This window comes from Callithrix jacchus, chromosome 20 (assembly GCF_049354715.1).
Source record: "Callithrix jacchus isolate 240 chromosome 20, calJac240_pri, whole genome shotgun sequence".
In the NCBI taxonomy this organism is placed as follows: Eukaryota; Metazoa; Chordata; class Mammalia; order Primates; family Cebidae; genus Callithrix; species Callithrix jacchus.
Window position 1 is genome coordinate 36,052,974 of NC_133521.1, and position 22,528 is coordinate 36,075,501.

Consider the following 22,528-nt stretch of genomic DNA (forward strand, 5'->3'; position numbering starts at 1 on the left):
GGAGTACAGTGGCACAACCTTGGCTCACTGTAGCCTTGACCTGTCTGGCTCAAGCCTCCTCCCACCTCAGCCTACTGAATAACTGGACTACAGGCACACACTACCATGCCCAACTAAGTTTGTTCCTTTTCTTTTTTTTTTAGATACAGGGTCTCACTTTGTTGCCCAGGCTGGTCTTGAACTCCTGGGCTCAGAGGATCCTCCCACCTCAGCCTTCCAAAGTGCCAAGATTATGGGTATGAGCCACTGCACACAACCAAGAACTTTCTATTAGACAGATTTTAATTAAAAAGTCCTGTTAAGTGGCCTCTTTATCAAATACATTCTAACAGAACCTCATAGAAGTGAGCCCTTTTTATGAATTATTTGGCTGGGGTTCTTAGGTGTGTTTTGTTCTATTTTTTGTTTGTTTTCCTTTTGTCAGGTCCCATGAGCTCTTTTTGGACCTCTTCTCAGAATGTTTTAATATGCATATGATCAGATACCTAGCATTATGAAGGGAACCAACTATACTTGCATATAGTTCTGTCTGTGACCCTTCAGTATGCACTGAAGGTGATGCTAATCATGAAGTTTTACAAATCTCCTGAAGAGTTTTGTTGGTTTCTGTGTTGATGAAGCAGGAAATTTCCCTGACCCCTTCATGGCAGGAAGTGGAGTGTGGGTGCTGGAACTCGTTGGCTGCTTTGGTGTCTGTACAGGTGAACTCCATTCACTGAAACCCACTGCAGTCAACCCCTTGTGGGAGGAAGCACACAGATGAGCAGGGGCGGGAGCCAGGGCGAGTGCTTTTGGGCGCCGGCAGGAGTGAACTCTGTACTGGCCCTGGGGCAGCATATGGGGGCGTTGGTGCCCCGAATCCCCTGAAGCCCTAGAAGGAGTGTTACAGGCAAGCTCTTTTAGCTTTACCATCCACGAGTGGGTTAAGTATTAGCTCAGTGGAGGGTCAGGGTGAGTCTTTTGCACCCACCCCTGAGTTCTTGTCCAGGGTCCCGGAAGAATGAGGTCTCGAGAACAAATTTGAAAGATGGTAAATGTGGGGCTTTTTTATTGCATTTTAGGTTTTGGGGTACATGTGAAGCAAATGTAAGATTGTTGCATAGGTACACACATGGCAGTGTGATGTGCTGCCTTCCTCCCCATCACCTATATCTGGCATTTCTCCCCATGCTATCTCTCCCCAACTCCCACTGTCCCTCCCCCGTTTCCTCCCTACAGACCCCAGTGAGTGATGCTCCCCTCTGTGTGTCCATGTGTTCTCACTGTTCAACACCTGCCTGTGAGTGATATCATATGGTGTTTGATTTTCTGTTCTTGTGTCATTTTGCTGAGAATGATGGTTTTCACATTCATCCCTGTCCCTACAAAGGACACAAACTCATCGTTTTTTATGGCTGTATAGTATTCCATGGTGTATATGTGCCACATTTTCCCTGTCCAGTCTATCATTGATGGGCATTTGGGTTGGTTCCAGGTCTTTGCTATTGTAAACAGTGCTGCAATGAAGATTTGTATGCATGTGTCCTTATAGTAGAACAATTTATAATCCTTTGGATATATACCTAGTAATGGGATTGCTGGGTCAAATGGAATTTCTATTTCTAGGTCCTTGAGGAATCACCACACTGTCTTCCACAATGGTTGAGCTAATTTACACTCCCACCAACAGTGTAAAAGTGTTCCTATTTCTCCACATCCTCTCCAGCATCTCTTGTCTCCAGATTTTTTAATGATCACCATTCTAACTGGCATGAGGTGGTATCTCAATGTAGTTTTGATTTGCATTTCTCTAATGACCAGTGAGGATGAGCATTTTTTCATATGTTTTTTGGCCTCATGTATGTCTTCTTTTGTAAAGTGTCTGTTCATATCCTTTGCCCACTTTTGAATAGGCTTGTTTTTTTCTTGTAAATCTGCTTTAGTTCTTTGTAGATTCTGGATATCAGCCCTTTGTCAGATGGGTAGATTACAAAAATTTTTTCCCATTCTGTTATTGCCAGTTTATTGTAATGAGTGTTTCTTTTGCCGTGCAGAAGCTGTGGAGTTTGATTAGGTCCCATTTGTCTATTTTGGCTTTTGTTGCCAATGCTTTTGGTGTTTTGGTCATGAAGTCCTTAACTATGCCTATGTCCTGAATGGTTTTGCATAAGTTTTCTTCTAGGGTTTTGATGGTGTTAGGTCTTATGTGGGGCTAATGTGGGGCTTTTTAATGCTGATGAAAGTGGCTTTCAGTGGGAAGAGGAGCTGAAAATGGGATGAAGTGGGAAGGTAATCTTCCCGTGGAGCTGTGCCATCAGGCTGTTCCTCTGAAGTCAAGCTGCTTCTCTCTGACTGTAGCCTCCAGTGTCCCGCTGCTTCTCCTCTTCTCTTCTCTCTGCCAGTGGAGGCTGGGGTTTTTATGGGCACAGGATGGGAGGGCTTGGCAGGCCATGGATGGTTGTGGAAAAGGCAACATTTGAGTGGAAAAACAAGGATGCATTTTCTCACTTTGGGCCACAGTTCCAGGCTTGAGAGTGGGGCTTTTACCAGGGCCCTGCCCTCTTCTGCCCAGAATTTCCCTGCCTCCTGTCCCTATCATTGATACCTGCAATTCTTTGTACCTACGAAATTTAATATAATATGGTGAGACTTGCATCTAGCTGCTGCTAGAGATAGTGCTCATAAGTTTCAATATTTATTGAGTGTGGATAATAATCCAGGAACTGTGCTAAACATTTTACAGCACATTATCTCACTTAATCTGCATAATGTAGTTAAAAATGTAGTTTTCACTTATTTGATGGGTAAAAAAACTTAGGCTCTGAAAATGATGTAACTACAAATATGGAATTGGAATTTCAAACCAATCCATTGTCTTAATCACTTCCCCATTAATGGTTCCTGTTTTATTAATGCTGATTACCTTTTCATTTTATTTGGTTCTTTGGAGTTGTTTGCATTTTGTGAGTGTCTTGGCATCTTTTTGGTAGAGAAAATTGTTAGGTTCTCACAGTGTGAAAATTAAGCAGAAAACCAGCCTTTCCAGCCTGAACTTCAAACTCTTACATTCAGTCCTGGGAGTCTTTCTTAAGGGACAGTGAGAGCAAGGGAGGGTTTCCATTCCCTGAGATGGATCGTTCCATTAGTATTTCCTTTTTGTTTTTCCTTATGATGAGAAAGAAGGGAGTTTAGCCCTCTTCCTTAGGTTAGAACGGTTCTGTTGGTTGATTTATGCACCCTGTTTTGTTGAAGCAATTGGACAACAAGGTTGTGATTATTAGCGTTGCTATCTAATAATTTATGTCACACCAAAAATTATCCTTTGCATTTTGCTACCAATTTTTAAGATTTTCTCTTAAATATATAAATTTGAATTGTTAGAATCAAATTAGAATATGTTGGTCAGGCACAGTGCCTCATGCCTGTAATCCTAGCACTTTGGGAGGCTGAGGCAGGTGGATCACTTGATGTCAGGAGTTTGACACCAGCCTGGCCAGTGTGGTGAAACCCCATTTCTTCTAAAAATACAGTACATAGCCAGGTGCGTTGGTGTGGGCCTGTAGTCCCATTTACTCATTAGGCTGAGGCAGAAGAACTGCATGAACCCGGGAGGCCGAGGTTGTAGTGAGCTGAGCTCGTGCCACTGCACTCAAGCCTGGGCGACAGAGAAAGTCTCCATCTCAAAAAAACAAAAAACAAAAAAGAATAAATTGTGTAAACCCATCACCGAGAATAACTGTTTGTCTTTCTCCCTTTCCCATCTTTCCTAAAAGGTGGAAAATTTCTTAAGTAACGAAAGTAACAAATAAGTTTGGCGTTGAGCAGGAGAGTATCTAGAGACAGGATCTGTAGATCAGAAGTGGTACTTAGGGGAGCAGGGACTCATTTTTCTTTTCTCTTTCCGCATTTGGGAGTTGGAGAGCTGTCAGATGCTGAATTTAGTTAGATTTATAATGCTGGTGACATTCAGCAGTCTGCCTTGCCTTTTCTGTTATAAAATCTTGTTTTTATTGAATTACATTTTAATATTGGTGTCACTTTAAAATGAAAATGAAGACTTGCAAAATGTATTTTTGAGGGATTGAGGGGGAAGATGTCATTCTGGCAACAGATGATCTGGGTTCAAGTTTTCTGTCTCCTACTTCCTTTGTGGCTTTAGACCAGCCCCCCACTCAGAGCCTTGAATTCCTCATCTCTGAAATGATCACAGTAAGTTCGTGCTTAGGCTCTCTCGAGAAGTTAAAATGTATGAACATGCTTTGTAATTTTTTTTTTAAGGAATGATATTAGTTAGGGTATGGTTAAGAAACAGCTGGCCCACCTACTGGGTAGGTAAAAGATTCTGTTAGTCCATTCTATTAGACTGAGAAGAGTTTAATAAAAGATTCTATTAGTTCATTCTATTGGACTGAGAAGAGTTTAATAAAAGATTCTATTAGCCCATTTTCATGCTGCTTATAAAGACATACCCAAGACTGTAATTAACAAAAGAAAAAGGCTTACTGGACTTGCAGTTCCATTTGGCCGGGAAGACCTCACGATCATGGCAGAAGGTGAAAGGCACATCTCACACGGCAGCAGGCAAGAAAGAGCTTATGTATGGAACCTCTCCCTTAGGAGACCATCAGTTCTCTTGAGACTTACTTGCTATCATGAGAACAGCACTGGAAAGACCTACCCCCATGATTCAGTTACCTCCCATCTGGTCCCTCCCACAACATGTGGGAATTCAAGATGAGATTTGGGTGGTGACACAGCCAAACCATGTCAAAGACCATTTACAGAACGCTGAGCAGCCTTAAGGGAAACCACCGAGGGACCGATGAAGAAGGGATGATGAAGCAAGGGTAGGAGATGCTTGGATAGAGCAGATGAAAGTCACAGACTGATGGGAGCCATCACTTTCAGTAGAGGTCCTGATGACCTGGGAGGGTGGGAGCCAGACAGATGGTAGTATCCCAGCCTCAGTTTCTTTCCACCCTCAGAACTCTTCCCAGTACCTCTCAATGGCTAAACCAACCAAAAGTCAGAGCCTACGGAAGCTCCTGATGCTGTCTTTATAGGGCAGCCCGTTGGGAACAGAATTGACAGAGAGGGGAAAGGAGGTGACTGCATTTGGAAGGAAAATCATAAAACACGTTTGGTTGGGCATGGTAGCTCACGGTTGTATTTGTAGCACTTTGGGATCACTTGAGTCTAATATAGGGGTGTGCAATCTTCTGGCTTCCCTCGGCCACACTGAAAGAAAAAGAATTTCATAAAACACACTAACAATTGCCAGTGACCTCAAAAAAATAATCTCATAATGTTTTAAGAAAGTTTACAGATTTGTGTTGGGCCACATTCTTAGTTGTCCTGGGCTGCATGTGACCTGCCAGCCGTGCGTTAGACAAGCTTGGTCTAACAGATTCTCCAAGGCGGGCCTGAGCTTGAAAGACTTCTACTGGGAGAGATGGCAAGGTACATTAGAAAATCGTGGGCCAGCCTGAGAAGCAGACCTGTGATACTTTGCTGTTTGAAAGTTGTTTCTCTGCACCCATTTTTCCCAGACCTAACCTCGATGTATGTTTCGGGTCTGAACATAAATGTTACTCCCTCCAGAAAGGCTTTTCCTGGATCCGAGGGATGAAGTTGGAGGCTGCTCCCGAATGCTTCCTCAGAACTCGCTAGTTCTTGTCATCACCATCAGAATACTTGGTCATTGTTTGTCTCCATCTCTGTCATCTCCTTGAGTCCTCTGAGGACAGACGTGTGTCCATCTCATTAACAGTTGACTCCCCAGTAACCAGTACAGTATCAGATACAGAGCAGTTAACCCTACACACATTTGCCAAAACTAAAGGATGAATGAATGAGAGTTCTCAGAAAAATGGGTATAAGCAATATCGTAAACCATAGTGGGAAAGTAAATATTAGAATCATTGAATCCCTGAGTTATAGAAGAATTCATTAATAGAGCTATCTGGCTACTCTTTAAAGTGTGGACATCCTAGATGTATTATCTGTGAGTCTTCACACACTTACCCACTGTGAATCTTCTCATCTACCAAACATAGGAAAATCATGTCTTCCTGAGAATGTTGTGAAGGATATGCCAACCAGTCAGAATGAATCAGCTTGCCCAGTGCTTGGCATATAGCTGCCCAGTAAACATTAGCCATTCTTTGTTATTAGAAATCCCCCTTGCATTTTAAAATCCTCGTGTATCACTGAAAATCACCTGAAACTGAAACAACCAACTGAAAACCATCAAGAGACTCATGTTTAAAGAAGATGGCCATTGTAATTTCTCTGGAAACTCAGTTTTGATTCAGATGTCCACAGCATCTCATTTCTACGTTTAAAAAGAATCTGAAACTGACATTTTGGCATGATTGGATTCATGGGTAGAGAAGATATGACGAACATTCTGGAAACCTTTTAAAGTGAAATAGAGGGAAGATGGCCGTACATAAAGGTTCATTGTCCCCCACCTTAGTCTAAATAACGACTTTCTTAAAATTACATGTTTTGGAGGAATGTCCTGCAATATGGCTTTACATCTTTTTCTTCCTTTCTTTTTTTTTGGAGATGGCGTCTCTATTGCCAGGCTGGAGTGCAGTGGCACAATCTTGGCTGACTGCAACCTTACCTTCTGGATGCAAGCGATTCTTCTTCCTCAGCCTCTCAAGTAGCTGGGACCACAGGCACATACCACCACGCTTGTCTAATTTTTTGTATTTCAGTGGAGACGGGATTTCACCATATTAGCCAGGATGGTCTTGATCTCCTGATCTCATGATTCACCCGCCTTGCCCTCCTGAAGTGCTGGGATTGCAGGTGTGAGCCACCACGCTGAGTCTATTGCTTTATATCTTAAGACTGTACATTGATATTTCCAAGCCCCCAGGTTCCTGTCCGCTGGGAGAATTCACAAAGCTAATTTATGTCTCCTTCTCTTCCTCTTCCAGTGCCTCTTTCCAGCATTGAGACAGGGTTGCATAGAGATGCTTGCACTGTGCGAACAGAGGCTGCAGATGGACACAGGATCTGCTCAGGGAGATAAGATCACCTGCTAATTCTGCTTCCTCCGTCAGAGTCTGAATGATCATTGATGGGGACCGGAGCTGGGTTAGGTCTCTGGGAGCCCCCTCTGCTTGAGTGCGGGAGATAGATGCAATGGGTAATCACTTGCTGCTATACCTTCTCTCCATCTCTTTACAGCAGTTCCGACTACTGACTTTTATTGTGTGGCAGCTAATTGTAGGATTCCATTTCTCTAAAGTGAAGGCAAGAGAGGAATGTGGTGTCTACCATCCCTGCAGCCCTTTGGCCCCTTCCCCTCCCACGGCCTTGAAATAGATGGAAAGGGGACACAAGTGTCCTTAGAAATAAAGACTTTATTTCTCTCTGATGCCACAGACCTTTGAAATATTTTTTTGAAAAGAAGGACTACCTTGGCTGTTATGGTCTGTTAATGAAAAAGGAAATTGAAGCAATCTCTTCCCTTAAATCATTAAGCTTGTGGTCTTTGTTACAATGTATGTTCACAAATTCCCAGAGCCCTGTTCCCGTTGGCTGGGATCAGGGTAAGAGAGAATCAGACTCGGAAATCCACCTCCAGTGCTTCTTAGAGGTGTAACCTAGAGCAAGGGGTTTGGCTTTCTTGGGCTGATTTTCCTCTGTGGTGAAGTAGGGATGACTTATTTAGAGTGGACTGTGAAATTCTGCACGCAAAGTTCCTTCCTTAGCACCTGATACACACAAAGCGTAAGTCATGGTTAGCTTCCAGTAATGAAGTTGCTGAGAAGTTTAGAGCTAGTGTTTATAAAGTGCTTGCCAGGGGGCCTTGTATATAGTTGGCATTCTTTAAATGCTGCCTCCTATTCTATCCTTAGGTTTAAGACACAGGCATTACACTGTAAACCACCCCCAGAGTACACATGCATTTGAAAATGTTACTGGGTATAATGTGGTGATATTCTCCTCCCTTCTGCCCTGTCTAAATGAACTGTTTTTTGTTTGTTTGTTTGTTTGTTTGTTTGTTTTGTTTTGTTTTTTGAGATGTAGTTTTGCTCCTGTTGCCCAGGCTGCAGTGCAGTGGTGCAATCTCTGCTCACCCTGCCTCCCGCGTTCAAACAATTCACCTGCCTCAGCCTCCTGAGTAGCCGGGATTACAGGCATGCGCCATCACGCCTGCCTAATCTTGTATTTTTAGTAGAGATGGGGTTTCTCCATGTTGGTCCGGCTGGTCTCAAACTCCTGATCTCAGGTGATCTGCCTACCTCTGCCTCCAAAAGTGTTGGGATTACAGGTGGGAGTCACCTCACCCAACCGAAGTTTGTAGTTTTAATGTCATGTCCTTGGAACTGTAGATAACTGTTGATTGGAGGGTGTGAGTTTCTCAGTTAAATGAATGCATGAGGACCATATCCCTCCTGAAAGGCGTGATCAGTGCCAGGAGACAGAAGCTGCCCACTGTGGGGCAGACTGAGATACTGTGACCTGCCCCGGGGTCCTGTGAGAGACTGGCCAGTAAGGTGGGCTGAATGCATCCTTACCCACTGAGCTGAGTTCTCTCTGCCTTAGGCACCCGGTGCCTTGAGGTGAAAAGGAAAGTCAGATGATTGTTCTTCTCTGGCTGCAACTTCCCACTGCCCTTATGTATCCCAGTGTATACGGTGGTCAAGCACAGTGCTATTCGAGCTTCCCCCATGAAGTCTCAGCATCAAATCAATGCAGTCCCCTGCAAAGCAAGCTGAGCATGGCACTGTGCCAGTTTAGCCAGCTAAGGTGTGGTCTATGATACTGATCATTATGATGAAAAAGAAAATGGAGAATGGTAACGAAAAAGGAGGAAGAATAGGGACTTCCCTCTAGCTGATGTGAATTCTTTTTTTAATTTCCATGTCTGCATAGCTTGATCATAGGTCTCAGCTTAAGGACAGTGAAAGCCAATTATTGAGTACTTAGTATGTACTCAATAAACTGCATAGAGACATGTCTTTTTTTCTTTTTTCTTTTGTGAGATGGAAAGTCTCACTCTTGTCACCCATGCAGGATTGCAGTGTGGCACGATCTCACTGCAACTTCCATGTCTCAGGTTCAAGAAATTATCAGGCCTCAGGCTCCTGAGAAGCTGGGATTGCAGGCATGTACCATGATACCCAGATAATTTTTGTATTTTTAGTAGAGACAAGGTTTTGCTATGTTGGCCAGGATGGTCTTGAACTCCTGACCTGAGATGATCTGCCCACCTCAGTCTCCCAAAGTGCTGGGACTACAGGGGTAACCTACCACACCTGACCAGAGTCGAGTATTTCAAGTATCAGTGTTGAGTCCCTTCCTTCCTTCCCTCCCTCCCTCCTTTCTTCTTCTGTCCCTCCCTCCCTTCCTTCCCTCTGTTTATTATCTGACTTAATCCTTGAAATAACCCAGTGATACATGGTGTACATTTTCTAGGTGGGTAGATGAAGTGTTAGGAGGATGTAACTTGTCCTAAATCATGTGTCTCTTAAGTGGTAGAACTGATTTTCTCACTGACTATAGATGCTGAGCCCATTGCTATGATACCTACTGCCTTTTAATTAAAAAAGTTACTATTTTTATTCCTCTCATCATTATTTATTACATGATTTACTTCTCCTGTGCCTTGTAATCTGACTGGTCATGCTGATACGCTAAACCATCTTTCTTGCTACTGGAAATCAATGCATGTGTGAAAAGTCATACATAAGCCCAAAGAAGGAGCTTAGTTATGCTGTTGCTATTGCGATGCCTGTCTCAGGGGCTGGAGTTAGAGCCAGGGTCCCCACCGCCCCAGTTCATGGAAGGGTAGACCAGTGCTTCCTTTTGGGTGATGAGGACGCTGGATTTGGCAGCTGGTTTTGTGTGGATTTGAAAGGGAGGTAATCAGGGGTGTACCGGAAAGTCAGAACCATTCACCCACATGTTGGTGCCACCCTGCAATGGAAAAGCTTCTGGCCTCTGCCTTCTCAGGAAGGTTGTCCGAATCCTGAGTGAGGGCTGCTTTCGAATTACTGCAGCTCTGGCCTATCTCTCAGGAGGCCTGCTGATAATCAGTAAATGAAATTCACCTTTCCCCCGATTCCTGAAAACGGAAAAGATGAGGGTTGAATTATAGGGCAAATCCTGAACACTGTCTTTTTTGAGCATGGTAGTTCGAGCTGCACAGAGGGGGGAAATTATTTTACTTGGGAGAACAAATTTAAGTTTGGCAGTTACCTGAAAGAAAATTAAGTGGCTGATTGCAAGTCCATTCTCTGGCCTTCTGAAGAAGACAGATTGTAATCTTTAATTAATCTATCACTCACACCAAAAAAAAAAAAGTGGGGCGAGGGGTGGGAGAATGTTCATATCGCATTTATTCTGGATGTCCGGGGTTGCATCTGGAAGCCCAGATAGCAATATCCAGGCATGGCTGCTTGCGCTCGGCACGTTCATGTTTGTTTAGTATTTTAATTTCCCCGTGAGTTTTAAACCTGTGCGTGGTGTGCAAGCTGTGGCCTGGTGTATGCACTCTGGCCACCGGCTTTCCCATTGTAATGAAGATGGAATGACTCCATGGATGACCTCTCCGTGCCTTTGTCTGTAGCCTGCCCTCCTCTAACTGAACACCTTTCAGACGAACATGCTCTGAACTCTTGAACTGCTCATTCTGTCCTGTGAGCCAATTGCTCAAGCTACAGTTTGTCATTATATGCCTCCAAAGACTTTGTGTTTTCTGTGTTTGTCATTGAGATAGAATTTTTCATAACCCTTTACTAGTCATAAATTTGATTGTTAAGGGACTGGGTTAATCTTACTTCTAATACCGGCATGTGATTTTAAAATCCTGATTTAGGAGCATTTTCTTTCTGCTGCCTTCCTAAAATGCATGGGTGGAAACGTATAAAATATGTCACCTGGTATTGGAGGATTGTTTATTTCTGTTCATTTTGTCCTGAATAGTACCTATGAGATGCATTTGAGAACTTACCTTGTTTCTGTGTTTCTTCTGTTGCAATTTCTTCCATTACCTGGAACGGCTGCTTTGGACAGCAAGCCAGGCAATGCCCGTTCACCACTGTGGGATACAGGAGTAAAGAAGTCTTGGCAAGGAAGCAATTCCGAGACCATGGAAAGGTCTGGTGGCAGGAATGACGATTTGTGCTGCGTAATATTTCAGGAACTTGCAACTCAGTTTTGCTTTGCATCATATTACTGACAACCCTGAACATGAAATAACTCATGCCTGCCTTTCTATAGCCTTTAGCTACATTTCATTGAATTTTAGTTCTCCTCTCGACTTTGCAGTGCCTGACACATAGTAGGCGCTCAATAAGTAAGTGTTCAACTGAACTATGGTGGTTAGGTTAGTAATCGAGTGTACAGACAAAATCACAGTAGTCTCCGTTACCCTTGTCCTACTCATAAGGGAGTCTTGTGAGGATTCGTTGAAATAATTCACAAAAATACCCCGCTCTCTTTTTTTCTCTGCTAGGGGTTCTTGTCATAGAGAAGCCATTGTTGTAGTCTTAGAAAAATGCATGGCATTATTTTGGGGGAGAGGTTAGAGTAGAATTTTAGAGAGTGCATTTCTCTTCCACTAAGCAAGTCTGCATTGATAAAAAGCAGACAAAGAATACATGAAAAATATTTACTTAATTCTTGTTGACGGAAGTAGGACTTCAAGTCCAAAGGTGTTATACTGTAGAGTGCACAGATGCATTTTTAAGAATTTTCCAATTCTCTTCCATGTGTGGAGAGATTCACACGTACCTGTGTGTACAAACTGTACATGCAGTGGCTCTCTGGGAAATGAAATTTTTTCACCTTGCCAAAGCATGTTTTCCCCTCTAAAGAGAGGCAGCTGATAATTACTAATGCTAATATTTGGGTGAGGTGCAATAGATAGTCTAACACCAGCAATGATGCCCAGAGCATTTATATTTGATGCTAGAAATGTGTTCATTTTCTTTATCTTGCTATTAATGTACCTCTATTGGGCAATTTACTGTCTCTTCATAGATAGGATCTGATCCAGATCCAGTATACATTTATAAAACCACACTTGCATTTAAATACAGGCATTCCCCATTTCACAGTCTTTCTACCTTCCCTTTCCAATACCCCTTCCTCTCTCCCTGTCTCTGTCTGTCTGTCTGTCTGTCTCTCTCTCTCTCTCTCTCTCTCTCACACACACACACACACGAGCCCATCCACCAGCATAAACTGTAAACATGGTTTTTCCACCCTCACACTTTCTTCAGCCTCAATCTGTGTTCAACATCTGCCTGAGAGTAATGTATTCATCTATTTAGATATGGTTAGAAAAAGCAAAACAGTAACAATAGAATCTGGACAGGATTAATGTCCTGCAGGAAGGAGCAACAGAAAGAAACAAATCAAGAACCCAGGTGCTTTTTATAGGTTAATCGTGCAGGGTAATCATTTATTCCTTTGAAAGCGCATCTTGATTCTGAGCTTTGGTTCCACATGTTAGAATTGTGTTTCCGGGCCTGGGTTTTCCCCTTGCCTGTTGTGTGTGTTACTCCAGCACATTTGCTGATTGCAAATATCCTTGACTCTTCTCATGGGCTTTACTAGTACTCATGAAATCATTGATGTGGGGTAAAAGGAGAAGAGGATTCATTTTATTTTTGACACATAAACAAGATGTCATTTTACCAGTTGCTCATGAATGCTGATGTTTCCTGTGGGTCCCTGACCATGAAATCTGCGTACACTGGTTACACTCGGGGCTTGATGGTTAGCTCCTGCATGAGCTCTGAGTTTCTGTGGATTCCTATAGGCTCCTGCAGATTTTATCCAATGGACATTGTGTTTAAAAAAAAATAGGATCTCATTATGTCACCCAGGTTGAAATTCAGTGGCACGATCATAACTCATTACAGCCCCAAATTCCTGAGCCCAGGTGATCATCCCACCTCAGCTTGAGTAGCTGGGACTATGGGCATATGTTACCACGCCAGGCTAATGTTTAAAAATTGTTCATGGAGGCCGGGTGCGGTGGCTCATGCCTATAATCTCAGCACTTTGGGAGGCCGAGGCGGGTGGATCACGAGGTCAAGAGATTGAGACCATCCTGGTCAACATGGTGAAACCCCGTCTCTACTAAAAATACAAAAATTAGCTGGGCATGGTGGCACGTGCCTGTAATCCCAGCTACTCAGAAGGCGAAGGCAGGAGAATTGCCTGAACCCAGGAGGCGGAGGTTGCGGTGAGCCGAGATCGCACCATTGCACTCCAGCCTGGGTAACAACAGTGAAACTCCGTCTCAAAAAAAAAAAAAAAAAAAATGGTTCATGGAGACAGAGCCTCACTTTACCCCCTAGGCTGATCTCGAACTCCTGGCTTCAAGTGATCCTCCTGCCTTGGCCTCCCAAAGTGCTGGGACCAATACAGATTTTTTTCATGAAAATTAGGTCTCCAACTATTAATAAGATCTTTGTCAGCTGAGTCAGGGAGGTAGCATGGGACATACAATTAATTTAGATTTTTTAACGGCTTTTGAGAACATTCAGATAACCTATATGTTGAGACCTGAAATTTATTTGAAATGTGAAAAGCAGCTTACAAAATTGCAGGTACTCTATAAATATACGTTTGTTATACAAATACACATATATGTACACACTTAGAAAAGTATTCTGAGAGAAATACATTGAGATATATATCTACAGTGCTTGTGCCTGGATAGGATAGGATAGGATAGGATAGGATAGGATAGGATAGGATAGGATAGGGATAATTTAATTGTTTAAAGTTGAGTTAGTGAACTTGACCACACAGACCGGGGATCAAATTCTGCCTCTGTCATTAATTGACTGTGAGGTGTGACACTGAAAAAGCGATTTAGGTTTGGTACACCTCCAGGTCCTTATCTGTAAGGTGACAATTACAATAATACCCACCTCCCAGGGTTATATGACAATGGGTTAGGCACCGATCTAGGAACTCAGAAAATGTGCCAGTATGAAGTCCTAGCTTTTACTGTTTCTGGGTTTCTGACTTTTCTCTCCTGTTGTGAACATATGTCGCTTATGTAATATGAAAAATAAAATAGTTAAATTTGTTGTGTTTTTTAAGAATCAGTTGAGCACAGATGGGACTATTTTCATGGACTGATGTCTTGCTTGAAGCCAGTTACCAGAGGGTTTCTTTCAACAGAATATACCAAAAAAACAAAAGTGAATTACACAGATCCCAGCTTAAGACCTGGGCTTAATCTTCATGATGTTTGCAAAGTAATACGTCCCAGAGAACCCTCCCAGTTGTCCATCGACACTAGACATTTCAGGATGTGAAATGTTAAGCTAATGGCAACGGTCCATCAGATGCATCTCCAGCACTTCATAGATGCCGCTGGATGGATGAACTTATGTTATGATCTCCTGGTGCCTTTTTTTCTGACTGTGGATACTTGGGTAAGGAGGAGATTCGTCTCTGGATGGCACGATGCACTCTGTGTTATGCAGTCTGGAGAACATCATGTAGAGTCTGAAAAGTAGGAGGAGAGAGGGGCAATGGGAAGAAGACAGAGTGGGTGTTGCAGGGACCTACAGTCAGCCTGGTGCCCCAGCTGGCCTTTGAATTTGGCCCAGGTTTTTTTGTTTTTGTTTTTTAATAGTTAAAGCTGACAGCAAATCACATTGCTTACTCTGGTCAGGGAATGGAAACTGCAACGGAAGCTGATCTGCAAAGGTGACCATTTTCCCTGGACTTGAACTTCAGGAGGTGCCTCCTGCACAGGTCCACACTTGAGGGATTGCCTAATGCAGCGAGCACAGTTGTGCTCAACTGTGGTTCTATAAAAGACGCAGAAACACATTACACATAGGCAGATCGTCCATCAGCCCTCTAAACTGGCATAACCTTGAATCATAATTCAATAAATGCATTTCTGCAAGTAGTGAAGATAATAAGCTGCAAGTGCTTTCGTTTTCTTTCTCTCTTTCTTAATGTGGGGAAAATCGAGATGGGATTCTGAGAACCCAGATGGAGGGCCTGGGAGTCATCACAATCTGATCCCTCAGGACATTAGCCGCATCTCTTTCTGTAGCCAGAACCAATAGAAAAATGAGAGAAGGAGAGTTGAAGCAAAATAGCAAACATTTTTCCTTTCATGGGGTGTGTGTGTGTGTGTGTGTGTGTGTGTGTGTGTGTGAAATGGGATGTGGTTGGGGAAGGGATTCTAATTGACCATAGTACAAATGTTTCATTCCTTGCTCATACTACCTATCCAGTGTGGGTCTGCAGGTTCCTCTGCACAGGCCCTCAGGGACCTGGGCTGCGAGAGTCTGTGATCTCACAGCTGTCACATCTGGCACAGATGGCCTTCTTGATCTCCAGTAGGGAGAGTCACATCAGCAGTTAAATGCTTTGGTCTGAAGTGTCACGTGTCATTTCCTCTCAACTACCTACTGGCTAGGCCAGTCATAGGGCCCTGCAGAGGGTGGGAATGTCTCATCTTCCTGTAGGCTTAAAAACAGAAGAAAACCAGAGGTCTGTGCATAATACATTTTTACTACAATGATGCCCTTTCGTCTACAGAGAGAAGGACTGAGAGGGACTGTACTGTTGGTTGATAGGGTCAAACTTGCTAACAGACCCGAAGGGCGTTGCTTGGTCATTGCAGTTTCCACCCAGCACCTTACACAGAAGTTTGGGTCTTAACATGGAAACTTTTCAATAGTGGCCACATTCTGTTCTGAGCACTGTATTGAGCATACCATATGCTGAAAGACTTGGAACACAAAAACCTAAGGCCAGGGCCACTCTTCACTATTAAGCCCTCAGTTGTAGTGGAGGCATCAAGCTTGTAAGACCCAAGACCTTACCTTTTGTGCTCCTCGTCTTGTGGAGGGACCATCCATCCTCGAAACAGAAACCTGTCAGATCCCTTGGATATACTGACAATTCGTTGATGAGAATTGAATGCCCCATAAATTGCATGTCCCCCAGGGCCCGGTAGGTACCCTGTCTTGCTGCGTATGATTCAGAAACCTGTTTATTTGTATCAAGGACGGGTGTACTTTAATCATCAATAAACTAACATTTCAACAGCCTGCCATAAATTTCTTGTCAAAAAAGAGATTATGATTAGAACACTGTGATGAAAGAGAATCTGTACATAGACTTAAATCCCTTAGTTTCAAAGCTTCTAGCAGTAGGGCTTAGAGGTTCCTACAGTAAGAAAAGCCTAGCCAAGCAGAAACCCGTTTTCTACTTTCAAGGTATTTGTGAATTATTTTACTTGCATATATTGGCCAAGATTTAGCACAAGCTGTTAATTTTCAATGAATAAAAAATTGAGTTTTGAGAGTAAATATTTTGGTAAGGAAATAGAGAAGTGACACTAATATTCTCTCGGACTGTAACTGTTCAACAGTAGGCTTCTTTCACCAAGCACTAATATTACATTAATTATTAATAAAATCCAACTCCTTAAGTAATAATACAATCATAGTTACCATTTATTGAGAGCAGTGTACTGAGCATTTTACATTCCTTAGTTACTCTTCCCTACAAGCTTACTAAGTAGATGTTATCTTCGTCTTATTAAGTAGACAGATTCTCATTTGCAGATGAGGAAACCGTGGCTGACTAAGTGAGTGCTGAAGTCACAGAGCTGCTGAGTGGCAGAGCTGCAATTCCCATGCAGAACTGTGTGGCACCACAGCCATTTTCTAACTCATTGCAAAGCACAGTGGATTAAAATGAGATCATTGAAACTGAGACATGGCTGGGCATGGTGGCTCATACATGTAATCACAGCACTTTGGGAGGATCACTTGAGCCCAGGAGTTTGAGACCAGCCTCAGCAACATAGCAAGAACATCCATCTCTACAAAAAATGTAAAACTTAGCCGAGTGTGGTGGTGTACTCCTGTGGTTCCAGCTACTCAGGAGACTAAGGCAGGGAAATCACTTCAGCCCAGAAGTTCAAGGCTGCAGTGAGCTATAATCACACCACTGCACTCTAGCCTGCATGACAGAATGAGACTGTCTCAAAAAAAAAGAGAGAGAGAGAGAGATTATGGCCAGGCATGGTGGCTCATGTCTATATTCCTAGCACTTTGGGAGGCCAAGTTGGGAGCATTGCTTGAAACCAGGAGTTCAAGACTAGCCTGGGCAACATAGTGAGGTCCCATCTCTAAAGAGAGAGAGAGAGAGAGGGCTGGGTGTGGTGCCTCACATCTGTAATCCCAGCACTTTGGGAGGCCAAGGCGGGCAGATCATTTGAGGTCTGGAGTTCAAGACCAGCCTGCCCAGCATGGTGAAACTCCATGGTGAAACACATCTCTACTAAAAAATACAAAAAAAAATTTAGCCAGATGTGGTGGCGCATGCCTGTAGTTCCAGCTACCTGGAAGGCTGAGGCAGGAGAATGGCTTGAACCTGGGAAGCGGAGGTTACAGTGAGCTGAGATCACACCTCTGCACTAGACTAGGCGACAGAGCAAAACTCCATCTCAAAAAAAAAAAAAAAAAGATTATTTTTAAGATAAGCAAACCAAATGGGTATTAAGATTTCATTCTCATTTTAATGATTTTTTTTTTTTTTTCTAAGTAGATACCTGTATTCCGATTGCCGCAGCACTTTGGGATTGTCTGATTAGTAGTGAATTCCTTCCCACTGGTACCCCTGTGGCCAGAGAGTGACTACAAGGGTCAGAGCTGTTGTGGGGGAGCTGTTTGGACTAAGTGATGGTCCACTCCAGCTCAGGGACGTTGTATGCATCTCTGCTTCTGAGGAAACAGTGACCCGCAAGGTGAATGCAGCCTGCTGCTCGTGGAATATCTTCACATGGTTTCTTTTAATCCATTTCTGTTTTTTAAAGTTTTTTTTTTTTCTTTAAGAGATGGGAATTTCCTTATGTTGCCCAGGTTACCCTTGACCTCCTGGGCTCAAGGGTTCCTCCTTAGTCTCCTAATTAGCTGGGACTACAGGCACATGCATCCATGTCTGGCTTAATTCATCCTTAAACAAGTTCAGAATTTTATTTCTTTACAATAAAATGAGAGTGGAGAGCACATTGATGCCCAGGCATAGGCATGGTTGGCGATTAAATGGCTGTTGAGTCTCCATTCTGAAACAGGCGCCGTATTCATTTGCTATGGCTACCATATCAAAATGCCACCCCCTGGGGAGATTAAACAGCAGAAACTTCCTGTCTCACAGTTCTGGAGGCTGGAAATTCAAGACACAGTTGCTGGCACGGTTTCTCTGAGGCCACTGTCTTTGGCTTGCAGATGGCTGCCTTCTTGCTGTGTCCTCAAGTGGCCTTCTGTCTGTTTTTTGGTGACACTGAAACAAAAAATTTAAAAATTAGCCAAGTGTGTTGGTGTAAGGATGATGTCTCTTCCTCTTCTTATAAGGACACCAAGTCTATTGGATTAGGGCACCACCCTTATCATGTCGTTTAGCCTGAATTACCCTTTTAAAGGCTCTATCTTGAAATACAGTCACATGGAAGCTTAGAAATTCAGAATATAAATTTGAGGGGGACACAGTTTAGTCTATAACATGCTCTATGCCGGGCATAAGGAATGTTATGGTGGCTAAGGAAAAAATGGTTCTTACCCTCTGTCAGTTTTCTGTGGAAGAAGAAAGACAGTCTTTAAGAAAAAAAATCACATAATCCCAAAAAGCTAAAACTATGATAGAGAATGCAAGGTACTAGTACAGCTTAGAAGAGGTGGCTCTAACCTTGTGTAGGAGCTAGAGAAGGCTTCCCTGAGGACATGAGGTTGGAATTGCAGCATGAAAGGGAAGCAGAAGGGGTTTGGTGGGAGAAGGCTTGGGAACGGGAGGTGTAGAGACAGCAGTGGTGTGATCAGGACTTGAAGGCACGGTTCTGTATACAAAAGGTCTCACAACTTGAAAGGCAGCCTACATTGAGCGTGCCCAGAAAACAAGGGCAAGAGATTATTCAAAAGAATACTGGATCCAGAGTTTCATCACTTTGTTAATTACATCTAATTTTGTGAGATTGCAATTAACTTGCCTAAGAAAAGATTGTTTATGATTCCATTCTTTATATTGTTTGTTGAAATAGGTAATTCTCAAAACTTCTGGATACCTGAGACTCAGCTGCGAACTTATTTTTAAAATTTTCTAGTCCCACTCCCCAAAGGTTCTGATTCAGTACATTCAGGATGGGGTCTAGGAATCAGTGTGTTTAACAAACATATCGGGTTTTTCTGGTACAGATGGTCCATGGACTGCACTTTGAGAAAGCTCCATCTAAAGAGATAAGTTGCTGACATATGTTATCGGGGGAAGCCTGGGAAAGTTGGGCACAGCAGTAGTTGTAAAGAACTACCAGACCTGGGCCTGGCGTGGTGGCTTATGCCTGTCATCTCAGCATTTTAGGAGGCTGAGGCAGGTGGTTCCCTTGAGCCCTGGAGTTCCTGATCAGTCTGGGCAACACGGTGAAACCCTACCTCTGCAAAAAATTAGCGGGCCATAGTAGTGCGTGCTTGTTGTCACAGATCCTTGGGAGGCTGAGGTGGGAGGGTTGCTTGAGACTGAGAGGTCAAGGCTGCAGTGAGCCAGGATCCTGCCACTGCATTCCAGCCTGGGAGAGTGTGAGACCTTGTGTCAGATAAAAAAAAAAACCTACCAGACCTGTGGGAATGTCTGCCAGTTTCAACCCATGGGGACAGGGTGAGACTAACATTAATTTAGTCTCTTCATGTTGGAGAGACTATAATAAGTGCTTTGCATATATCAGCTCTTTCAAATTAGTACAATTCTACTAGAGGGGGTACTAATAGTACCCCCAATTTCCAGATTAAAAAATCGAGGGACAAAGAGATTAGGTGCGTTTCTGAGGTCACACACTCATAAATGACAGAGCATGCCCCCAAACACCAGGTTTCAATGACCCTGTGGTGAAATGTGGTCGCTGGCACTTGCCTAGTGCTGACCACGCACTAGATACTGTATTAGTTACAGGTGATTCTACTTCTCCTTCATTAGGTCATCCAGAAAGCTTTGTGCCCTAGTTTGTCCTGGCTGCTGTAACAAACTGTCATAAACTGGGTGGCTTATAAACACCAGAAATTTATTCCTCTTAATTCTAGAGGCTAGGAAGTCCAAGATCGAGGATCCATTTCCTGGTTCATAGATGTCCACCTTCTTGCTATCCCCTCCCAAAGGCCCCTCCTCCTAATACATTATATCAGTGATTACATTGCAACATATGGCCATGTGTGGTGGCTCACACCTGTAATCCCAGCACTTTGGGAAGCTGAGGTGGGCAGATCACTTGAGGTCAGGAGTTCGGGACCATCCTGGCCAACATGGTGAAACCCCATCGCTACTAAAAATGTTACAAAATTAGCTAGGGTATGGTGGTGCACACCTGTAATCCCAGCTACTCCAGATGCTGAGGCAAGAGAATTGCTTGAACCCAGGAGAGGGAGATTGCAGTGATCCAAGATCACACCACTGCACTCCAGCCTGGGTGACAGAGCAAGACTCTGTCCTCCCCACCAAAAAAAAAAAAAAATTCAGTATGAGAATTTTGGGGAGGACGCAGACATTTAATCCATAGTACTAACGTGGACATGATTTGAACTAAGATTCTACCGTGATTCTCTTCACGTACCTGGCAGTAGCTCTTGTATCCCATCCATTCCATTCAACAGTCATGTATTTTATTAATCTTTATTCTTAAAGGAAAAACAATTCAGATTGCTCAGAATGTAAATGTGACTAACGCAAGACGGGATCAGAATTGTCTAAGTGATGAACATTTTAACATATTTCAATCTTAAGGCATCTGACCCCTGAATTTAGGGGGAGCCTTTTTTTTTTAAGTAAGGTTTATTTTTAAAATTGCTTTGCCAACTTTTTAAGAACACATCACTGCCTCATTCCATGACTCATATTTCTAACTTTCACTTCCCATCAATTTAAACGTCATCTCTCAAGGAGCTGACGGGCCCTTTCGCTCTAAATGAGTTGGCCTCTCATGCAGTGTTGTTCCATCCCCCTGCCACAGAAGTGATTCCAGGTCATTCCAATTTATTTAATTAATTTTGGAGATGAAATTATTTTGCCCAATAACTAGAACGCTAATGGAACTTATCGTAATGGCTCAGTTCAGGTTTGTTGGTTTGAAAATAAACGCCTTCATTTCAATATTTGCCTTTTGGCTGCAGCATGTTAACTGGTCACACACTGTAGCCTCATTAACATCATGGCTTGATTATGAATGAATGTGCACCTTGTTTTTGTAAAGCAGGCTTCTGTCTTCACTGCCAGGTTTTGCCCCCCAATATAGCCCCGAACTGGCATTTCAGACAGATGGATGGATTGCTGTGGCATAATTCACACTTTTAAACATCATAGTTTTTCCAACGCCTTGATAATACACACTTGAACTTAGTTTTAGAAGTTAGAACAAAGTGAGGAAAATACATTTTAGCTCTCTGGAGTGTCACGGTGGTGTCGAGATTTGTGCAGGTGTACTACATCCGTAATTGGGAGAGGTTGCCAATCATAAAGGACGGACAATAGGACCTCCGTACAATCAAAGGCGGAATTAAAATCTGCATGTTAATAGCTTTCCTGCCAGTCACGAATAGATTCATTCTTCACATCTCAGATATATGAAGCTTATTTGAAAATAAATTCTGGGGAGCGTTCAACCTGATTGAATCTGCTGTAAGCTCTGTTAATATATTTGTTCGAGTCACTTGCGCTCAAAAGCTTTTTAGACAGAATATCACTTTTTTATATTATTCATGGTAATGTAATTCCCCCCTTTAATCTCTTCAGGGTTTCCCATTAAGTCACGATACGTGGTTCAGAGAAAGTTGGATCGACCATTAATCACGCTATCTGGACTTCTGTGTTTCTACTTTTTGTCCATCTCTTAAATCAGTCACTTGGCAGCAGCAAGACATGTGGTCACTCCAGCCCATTTGATCGAAGAGCTCTTGTTAGGAGATTAGGCTGCTAATCTGCAAGCCAGCTAATGGAAATCATTCTGGGCAAGGAAATAAAACTGAACAACCTTAGCAAAATCACTACATATTATAGGAATCAAGTACATTCTAAATGGCTTAATCCTACCATTTAGCTATGAAGCCTAGGGGTAAAACGAACGTCTTAGATGATCCAAGATATCCAAATACCTATGACGTACATTTGTATGGTATACGTAGGGCAGGACCCCCATCAGAAATGTGGAATCTTTAAAGGATTTTTTATTTAGCAGATAAAACAAACAAGGAGATAGTTGACCGAAGAAAAAGAAAGAAGAAAATAGAAAACTCAGGAGAGAAGAACTGAAATCTCTCTACACAAATACATAAAATGCAGTGAAATGCTTAGGTTGAAAACACGTAATACACACTCACTACATGTTCGTGGTTGAATCAGGTTACCTGGTATAGAGCTAATCTTTATGTTAAAAATAGTGGCTGTGAGTCTTTAGCAAGTTCTTTGGTTCTTCGACTTTCCCTTCTTCCCTAAACCCAAATCAATAATTCTTTAATAGTGTCATTAAAATGTTTTTCTGGATCATTCC

General features: G+C 42.9%; 1 protein-coding gene across 14 annotated transcripts in view; it reads left to right on the forward strand.

Annotated features, from left to right (window-relative positions):
- Positions 1 to 22,528, forward strand: part of WWOX (WW domain containing oxidoreductase) — a 1,143,691-nt gene that overhangs the window by 451,939 nt on the left and 669,224 nt on the right. For 5 of the 14 annotated variants that reach the window (XR_013530194.1, XR_013530195.1, XR_013530197.1 and 2 more), the window contains exon 9: positions 6,930 to 22,528. This exon is cut by the window's right edge. The exons of 6 other annotated variants lie outside the window; for them this stretch is intronic. The gene's annotated coding sequence lies outside the window, so the exon portion shown is untranslated. 3 more of the 14 variants (XR_013530200.1, XR_013530201.1, XR_013530202.1) reach the window with 1 other exon arrangement.